The following is an 8445-nucleotide window of genomic DNA, read 5'->3' on the forward strand; positions in this document are numbered from 1 at the left end:
TCAATGGGATAGTGAAATAATGAACCACCGAAAAACCCACCTTATAGAGTAAAACCCACTTGCTACTATCATTACCCCAATTATACTGCCACAACTAAAACATTCGTTAACAATTCAATACTTTCCACTTTATTTTTAATTATTAAACAAACCCAATGTTTGAACCATAATTTTCAGTGTAGTCAAGAATAATGCACAACCATGTACCTTCAAAGATGAAGATCATCCCTAAGAAAAATAACACCTATAGCAGCCACAATAGTAATTGAGAGTGGTCTGAAACTTGATACATAAACAGGCCCTTTCACATGTACACCCCATGTATGGATTGCAGAGACAAAGGATTGACCTACTTCCATACTATTTTTCAGCTTCCAAGCACTCATGTTTCCTACTGCTAATAGGCAAATTGGTGCAGCTACTATAACCTTGAAAACATAGAATAAACAGACCACAACTAGTTCATCTGGATACATATTTAACGTTTGGGTCTGTTAACATTTGATTCACTGTCAGTTTCCATTATCAAATATCAATATTGAATTGACTCACTTCAAGAACCAAACTTCAACCATCATTTGAACATATACAAAACATTAACTACTATATAACCAAATATATTCGTCTCCATAGATCAGACTACGAAATACAAATATGGATAAGACTTAGATAAAATATTAAGTCACCTCTTATCAACTTCATCATTTATAGAAGACCCTACATACTTCAGGCGATCACCTGAGGCAAAATATAAAGAGTTAAGAAAAAAGAATAAATGATCTCCTAAAGCAAATGTAATAAACATACTGTAAAAGATGGCAGTCGGATTTTAAAATGAGAAAGAGGAGGAAAAAATAAAGAAAAAGAGAAGGGATGAAACACACACCAGTATGTTTGGCCCAAACAATGTCTCCAGGTTCAGGTTCTAGACAATCATCCAAGGTTGCTACTAACACTAGCATCTAATTGTAATCATAACCATTGCTATGTACACTGTCAACACCAAAATTCAAGTTCAAAGTTTGCATTTCTTCACCAGAAATATGGAATTTGACTTTCTCATTTGAAAGAATCAAATCTTGTCTATCTTGATCTTGTACGCAAAATCAATACAATAGAAGACACATAATTTACAGTTCACATAGATAATAAAAATGACAAGTTAGGACCAGTCTAGATGAACTCGAGTTCACTGAGCAGAGGATAAACCTAAAACCCTAGGCAAGTAGTCGAGTACCTCGAAGAATAAGCTCACAAAACTCAGCTAAATTAATTATAGAACTTCATACAAACGCATAAGAGACGCTCGGTTCACAAAGTTAGAAAATGTTCTAAAAGTTAGCACTACTGTAGATAACATTGATAGAAATAAACCAACAAATACACCCTTAGATGTGGATCATGCTAACTGCATAAATGGAAAAATTGAGATGGTAATGGACATCTTCACTAGGTGTTTAGCCTTACACTTTTAGCAAAGAAATGTAGAGATTTAGATATTATCATGGGAACGATACCACACAAGAATATAAATATGATGATCTGTAGAAAACCTTCAAAAACAGCCACAGCTCCCAAAACTTTTAACTTCAAAGAAAATTATGTATAAGTCTAGGTATTTAATACATAAGAAAAAATTTAACAATATTGTTACAACTGTAGATCGAGTTCTACCTGCAGATCGAGTTCACTAACTTAATAAAATTAGGCTGGAAGTTGTTATATTTATCAGTATTATTACAACTCAACAATGTTTTTTTCTTTTTTGGAGCAAGGTTACTTTATTTCTCCATATCAACTGTTAAAGTACATCGAAAGGTTAAATACAATTGTTATATCACTGGCGCCTAAAAAACTCCTCACCAGTAGGAACTATTATTAAAGCACATACATTGTTTTTGTATGTTTCAAAACTAAGAACAACATTAATAGATAAAAAAAAAACCTATATACTTCTACGAGAGAAATGAAAAGAATCAATAGATCAAAAAAACCTATATTTCAACATGTTATTTTTCTTTGTTCTAATGATTAATTCAACTTTTAAGGGATCCAAAAAAAATGGTAAAATGAACGAAATTGTGGAACAATTTTTAAAAAACATGGCCTGACTTAGAAGTTAAAACAGTTCATCCTTCATTTGGTAAAGAAGTAAAGGCTCAAATGGCTTGATGCAACACAATAAACAATTGAATTAAATGCAAACTAGAAACAAAAAAACTGATGTCTTGGTAAAAAAGAACACTTACTATTTATTTTGTAAAGAAAAAGAAGGCGACAAGACTTCTATCAAGCTACAACACACCAAACAACAGGAAAAGACCCATCACCTAACATTGAAAAATAGTTTGCATATGGTTTGAGTTTTATCTTACAAGAGAAATCAAATACATAGCTCAACCAAAAAGTTACCTCATTCTTCACTAAAATTGTTAAAAAGAAACAGAGATCCTTGAAGTAATCAAATTAGTTTTGAAAACATATATCCATATGTCATTGCAGCATTCTATAAAACACATTCTTTGCAGAAAATTGAGTTTCCCCTTAACCTCCTTTCTACCTATTTTAACCCCAAGAAAGTGAGATTTTCCCATCTAATAAAGGGGTTGGATCTTTGAGTTTTCCCTAATGAATTGAATTAAACCCAGAACACAAATCATCTAATAATGTCATAAAAAAGATCAGACAATTGAAGGACATACATTCCTTTTTTCATATTTCCACAGACAACGAATGAAATGAACATTACAAGAGTTGGCTCAAGTTTGAAAATCAGAGACGAAAAAGAAAAAAAAACGACACTATACTCATATATTGAAATCAATTTAAGGCACACTTATTAGCCAATCTAGGATATCTCAAAGAAATGTATAATTATGGTGAAATAGAAACCAATACCAGCGAATTGAAGCACCTTCTTAGGAACCCTAGCAGCAACAATACCAGTACCACAAGGAGCAGAAACCATATGGACGACAAGGTCACCGAAATAACAAGAACCATACGAACAATGTGCCCACGGGAATAGCAGTCGCAGCCACAATCTCCTTTTCGTCACTGCGGCCAACACGATGGCGTCCACAACCATGATCGCCACCACGATCTCTACTACTGAAGCCTCTACCAAAGCCGTTGCAGTTTCCTCCTCATTCAGCCATGATTAGGGTTATTGAAGAAGTTGCAATGAAATTGAGAGTGACGGGAGTTTAAGAGTGTTTGAGGTTGAAAGAATTAGGGAAGGGGAAGAAGATTGGGTTTTTGTGGGTACTTGGAGAAAAAGATGAAATTTAGGAAAAGTATGTAAAGTGTATGAAAAGAAAGAAAATAAATGTTTATAAAAACTGTCATAAAAATTTCAAATCCAAAAAAATTTCGTCTTCTCCTACAAAAAACGCGCTTTTTTAGCATTTATGACATTGTTTTCACCCTCCAATCTCAATTTTGCTATATCCAACTGTCATAGAAACCCATATTTCTTCTAGTGACTCAATATAAATAAATTAAGATGTGAGGTTGTTTAATGTAACTTGAACAATATGTAGAGGCCTACATGAAAATCATGCTCAAGTGACAACCTAATAAAGTCTATAGTTGTACAGATATAAAGATGGGTACTTTCTCCTTATGACACCGATGGGATACGACCCACTTTGAAACATTACAACCGATTTGATCGAAATTTTTCTTGTAGAGATATATGTGTGAGGGTATCCTATACAAAAATTTTATATAAGACATGATCACAAAATACATTATCTTTCTTTATAACACCATTTACTGAAGATACTATTATTTTAATAGATAACCAAATGTAACTTGATATGAATCCTAAGTGAGTTATATGACTCATGTCTATGAAGGATCGCCCTTTGATTTAATTGAATGGGTCAGGATGGTTAGAGACATTAACTCAATAAGCCTACCTATTTGGGGATGAAACCAAATTAGGAGATGGAAACATAACTACACGAGATGGAATTCGCTTCTTCTCTATGTTAGTAAAAATAGATGAGTATTCTCTTTAGTGTTGATTCTATGTCTTGGACTATTGCTTTACACGTGTAGGGTGATGATGATTCCACCAGGAAACCACTATACTTTAACTTTTTATCTCTTTTACATGTGAAATTGGCAAATTAAATTTCCCTCTTCTTCTCACACTTTTACTTTGCCTTTTCAAAAGAAAACTTCATAAAAAAACTTAAGCTTTCTCTCTCTTTTGTCTCGGTCACAGTTCAAATTGTAACATATGACGGGATGATTAGAAAGCTCACAAATGTGAGGTATGTTCTAGAACTCAAATATAATATAATATCTCTTGATGAATTAGATAGATCAGATAATTATTATAAATCTGAGAATAGAAGCCTAAAAGATAACAATGGTTCTTTGTTAAACTGAAGAGAACCTCGAGGAATGATCTATATGTGTTGGAAGGTACTACAGTTTTAGGTAGTGTTGCTATGACATCATAGCAACAACAACAGACATTTGGTCATGTTGTTAAAGAGGTCATAATTGATTCTAGAGTACAACCATTGAACAAAGGTTTAAATATATCTAGTGATCAATCACCTCTAGTATCACAGACAGAGGCTACACAACAGTCTGAATCTGATGGTGTACAATCTCAACAAGAAAGGACTTTGATTGATGAGGGAGTTTTCAGTGAAGAAAGCTCAAGCAACAATGTCCTACAAAACTATTAGCTTACTTTTGACCGGGTTCATAGGGTGAAACATGCTCCTACGACGTATGGTTTTGCTAATTTAGTTTCTTATGCTTTTAATTGTGCAGTTGACAATATTAAAGCAAAGCCAAAATTTTGAAGAGGCAGTTGTATCTGATTCGAAGAGAGTTTTTCTCACTACAAAAGAATCAGACGTTGTCATTGCTTCCAAAGCGTCCTATTCAGAAACTCATTCATTCAAGGTGATAGTAAGCCTAGATATAAGGCTAAGTTGGTAGACAAGGTTCTTCTAGCTTATAGGTTTAAATACCTGTTAGATGAGCTGAAAATTAAATCTAGATGATTGGGTGATGGGGAGGATCAGTTTGGTGTCGTAAATAGTTTGTCATGAGGGAGACTTGTAGAAAATGACAAATATTTAAGCGGTTTTAAATGGATTTATTATTGAAGGTAGAGTAGTAATTTGCTTCAATGACATTTTTGTAAATCTTTCATCTTCTTCTTAGGTTTTGTAATTGAGAAAAGGAAAGAAGGAGGGGGAGAGGGGTGCAGCCAACACACGCACAAGAAAAAAGAGTGTGAGAGAGAGTGCAGTCCAAAAAAAGCACGGAGAGAGAAATAACCAATAGTCAAGAAAACAAAAACAAAGGCGGTCCAACATTTTTCAAGCATCCATGGGGAGCTTTTTCGGACGTTATAACGACAGGTTTCAAGCGTTTGACGGTGTCCAAAAGGCGTTTGATGTAGCCATTCTGTATGGGTGTTGTTCATCATCTTTGGCAGTGAGTTCCGACGTTAGATGTGATAGATTTAGCCTTGGATTTTCTTGGGGATAGTTGGTTCATCTTGGGTTTGCAGTAGGTTGCTTAATGCATGGGTCTTTGATCAAAGGAGGCGATTTCCAATGGTTTTTGGATCTCAATATCAGAGGCAGGAACAAATACGTGGATCTCTCACTTTCTTGGTGTTTGATCGACGATATAGTCGTGTTTGGCATGATTAATTACAAATTGTTGTATCATATAAATTGTAGAAATACAAGTTATTGAGGCCTTTTAGGTAAAACAATGGAGTCAAAATGCGAGATAAAGAATCAAAACAAGTAGCTTTTAATGAAAATTTATAATATCAAGAGAAAGCACACCTTAGCTTACATATGTCATCACACCTGATTAACTATGCTTTTAAGTGTCTTTAAATGCAAGATGGCAAAAATAAGAAATGCAAGGAGAATCGCAGGCATGAGCTTAGTGATAATAAGTTGTCTACAAAGTTGTAAGGTGAGATGCCAACACGTCATTATGTGAGATGTCGCTAAAAGATAAAAGTGGTAGTTGGAGCTAATGTGACAAGAAATGACTACTTTTTGCTCTAACAGTTGTAGGCAAGAACAAGTGTGCAACATAGGCAAGGATGGAGGTGCAACAATAGCATAATTAATTTCTCACCTAAAGTATGCCTACAAAAGAAGCCAACTTCACCATGAACAAAAAAGAAAAAATATCAGAGCAGGCTATCATATTAAGGAGGCCGGTGAAAGGACGAGTTTTAGAGTCCATCATTTGCAGTAGTTCTTCCTCCACCTCTTCTTCGATCAACATCTAGAGAGATTTAAAAGAGAGAGAAGCTCACCCACCATTTTCCTAACTTGTAAAAGAGTCAAGGAATGCATGACAATGCATTCGACGACTTGACTCATTTATTTACTTTCCATTTTTTATACTTTGTAACGTACTGTATGAATATTCTTATTTTTATGATCGAGAGACCTACATTATCAATACAATGCATGTTTCTATCCATTATTAATTATGTATTGATATTTAATTAAATGTTAATATTAATTAATTACATTAACTAAGTTAGAGAAGAAAATGTAAAACTATTTCAAAAGAAAAAGAAACACAGAAAGATATAAAGAAATAACATCGAATGGAAAAAACATCCCGTAAGAATCAAAATCCAAATAAAGGTAAATGTGGAATTTTAGAAAAATATAGTAAGATTTCATGGACTTTTGTAAAATTAGCAAGTCAAAGAGTAAAATGTGTTAAATCAATTGGTCAGTGTTTAATTAGTTTGATAATTGAACTTTTCAAAAACAGTTTGAGAAATTGTGCCGGGGTATGCATATAAATTCACACCATGTTCGAGATTAATTTAATCATGTTTGTGGAGGTTCAAATTATTGTCATTTTTAAAGGATAAAGACGTAAGTCGTCCAAAATTATATATTATATAAATTAAAATTGACTGACTCCTTAATTAATTATTAGAGATTTAAACAAATTCAATTTGTTTGGGAAGCACCCGGGTTTATATATATTGGAAATTCACAACTCTTATATTTATATTGTAATGACATAAGTGATATCGACACATACCATACAACGTACTTTGTCTTGGTCTTTCTACGAATTTAAATAATTGGGGGATGCATATATACACAGCTACATAATTAGAAACAGGTCGACAATGAGAACTCATTCAAACCTCCTGTAATTTTTTTATAAACCTAACACCTATCTCCTATGTTTATACATGAGATCATTGTAAGAGGTTTCATGTCGTTGGAGCGTAAACATTCCAACCTCTTCTATCTCTCTATGTTCATAATTGTTAACATGTCTTGGATCCGTTATATTGGTGCTTCAAACGACCAAACTATAATTTTAGTTGAATTCGTACTTGATCGATGTATATTATTTATGATTTTAACAATAGAATTCAAAGAAGTAAGTTATATAAAAACTTTCTAACTTATAGGTGGCATTGCTTTGTAATTCAAAATTATTCTTTTCAATAGTAAAATTTTATCTTCTCTATATCTGGATACAGGTTAAACATTATTATTTAGTGAATCAAGTAATTTTTTGTATCCATTTTTTATTACTTTATGTTTAATTTCTACTTTTTTTTATTTGTTGATTTCTTAACAATAATACATATAGTTTAACTGAGTCATAGTTATGTTGATTATCATTTGACATTTTAGAATATGACAGCCGTTCTTAAAAATTTTAGATTAATATTCATGTCCAAGTTTGAACTACGATACTAAAAGCATGGTGATTTACGTTCAAATGATATAAAAGAAAAGTTACTTTGTAATAAGCACAAAAAAGACTTCTATCTTGAACTTTTCTATTTTAAAAAGGTAGACATTTATAGTGAAATTGGTACTTTAAAAATATAAATTAGGAGGGATTAAACTCCTTTTGAAACATAAAAATTTATTCATAAAATTAACATTCGTGTATGTATGTGCCGTATACAAGAGGTTTGGGATCAAATCTTCGAAACTCCAATTTGAACTTTAAAAAATCATACCAATTAGTATGGTCACTTTCAGCCTATTGAATGGAGTTTAGAAGTTTAATTTATTGTAGGAGTTGACTAATCTTTACGAGGTTTTGAGGTAAACCCACGTGCGAAGTGAATGTCTTTTAGCATTTCAATATTGGTCCATTTTCAATGATCTGTCCATCAATTAATTAAGATATATTTTATTTATTATTGTCTATAAATAGCGTTTAAAATAGAACGAAACTTCTCATGGTCAAAGACTGAAATTTCAGTGAAATTTCGATGTGATGTTACTTTAGTTCAAAATTAGACCTTTTTAATTTCGACTAAGAAAGGAGAAAACGGATATTTGTGGGAAAGACAAAAATTGAGAGGCGTTTGGTTTTTTTTTTCTTTCCAAAAACGATTGTTCACACGAAATGTGTAGAGAAATTTAATTCATAGAATTG

General features: G+C 32.6%; 1 long non-coding RNA gene across 1 annotated transcript; it reads right to left on the reverse strand.

Moving 5' to 3' along the window:
- Positions 1-443: 443 nt before the first annotated feature.
- On the reverse strand, positions 444-3479 carry LOC127148404 (uncharacterized). Its single transcript, XR_007819376.1, has 3 exons — positions 2899-3479; positions 887-993; positions 444-738 (listed from the first exon to the last, which is right to left on the reverse strand). It is a non-coding gene; the product is annotated as an uncharacterized LOC127148404 (long non-coding RNA).
- Between the last annotated feature and the right edge of the window lie 4966 nt (positions 3480-8445).

This window comes from Cucumis melo, chromosome 3 (assembly GCF_025177605.1).
Source record: "Cucumis melo cultivar AY chromosome 3, USDA_Cmelo_AY_1.0, whole genome shotgun sequence".
Classification (NCBI taxonomy): domain Eukaryota; kingdom Viridiplantae; phylum Streptophyta; class Magnoliopsida; order Cucurbitales; family Cucurbitaceae; genus Cucumis; species Cucumis melo.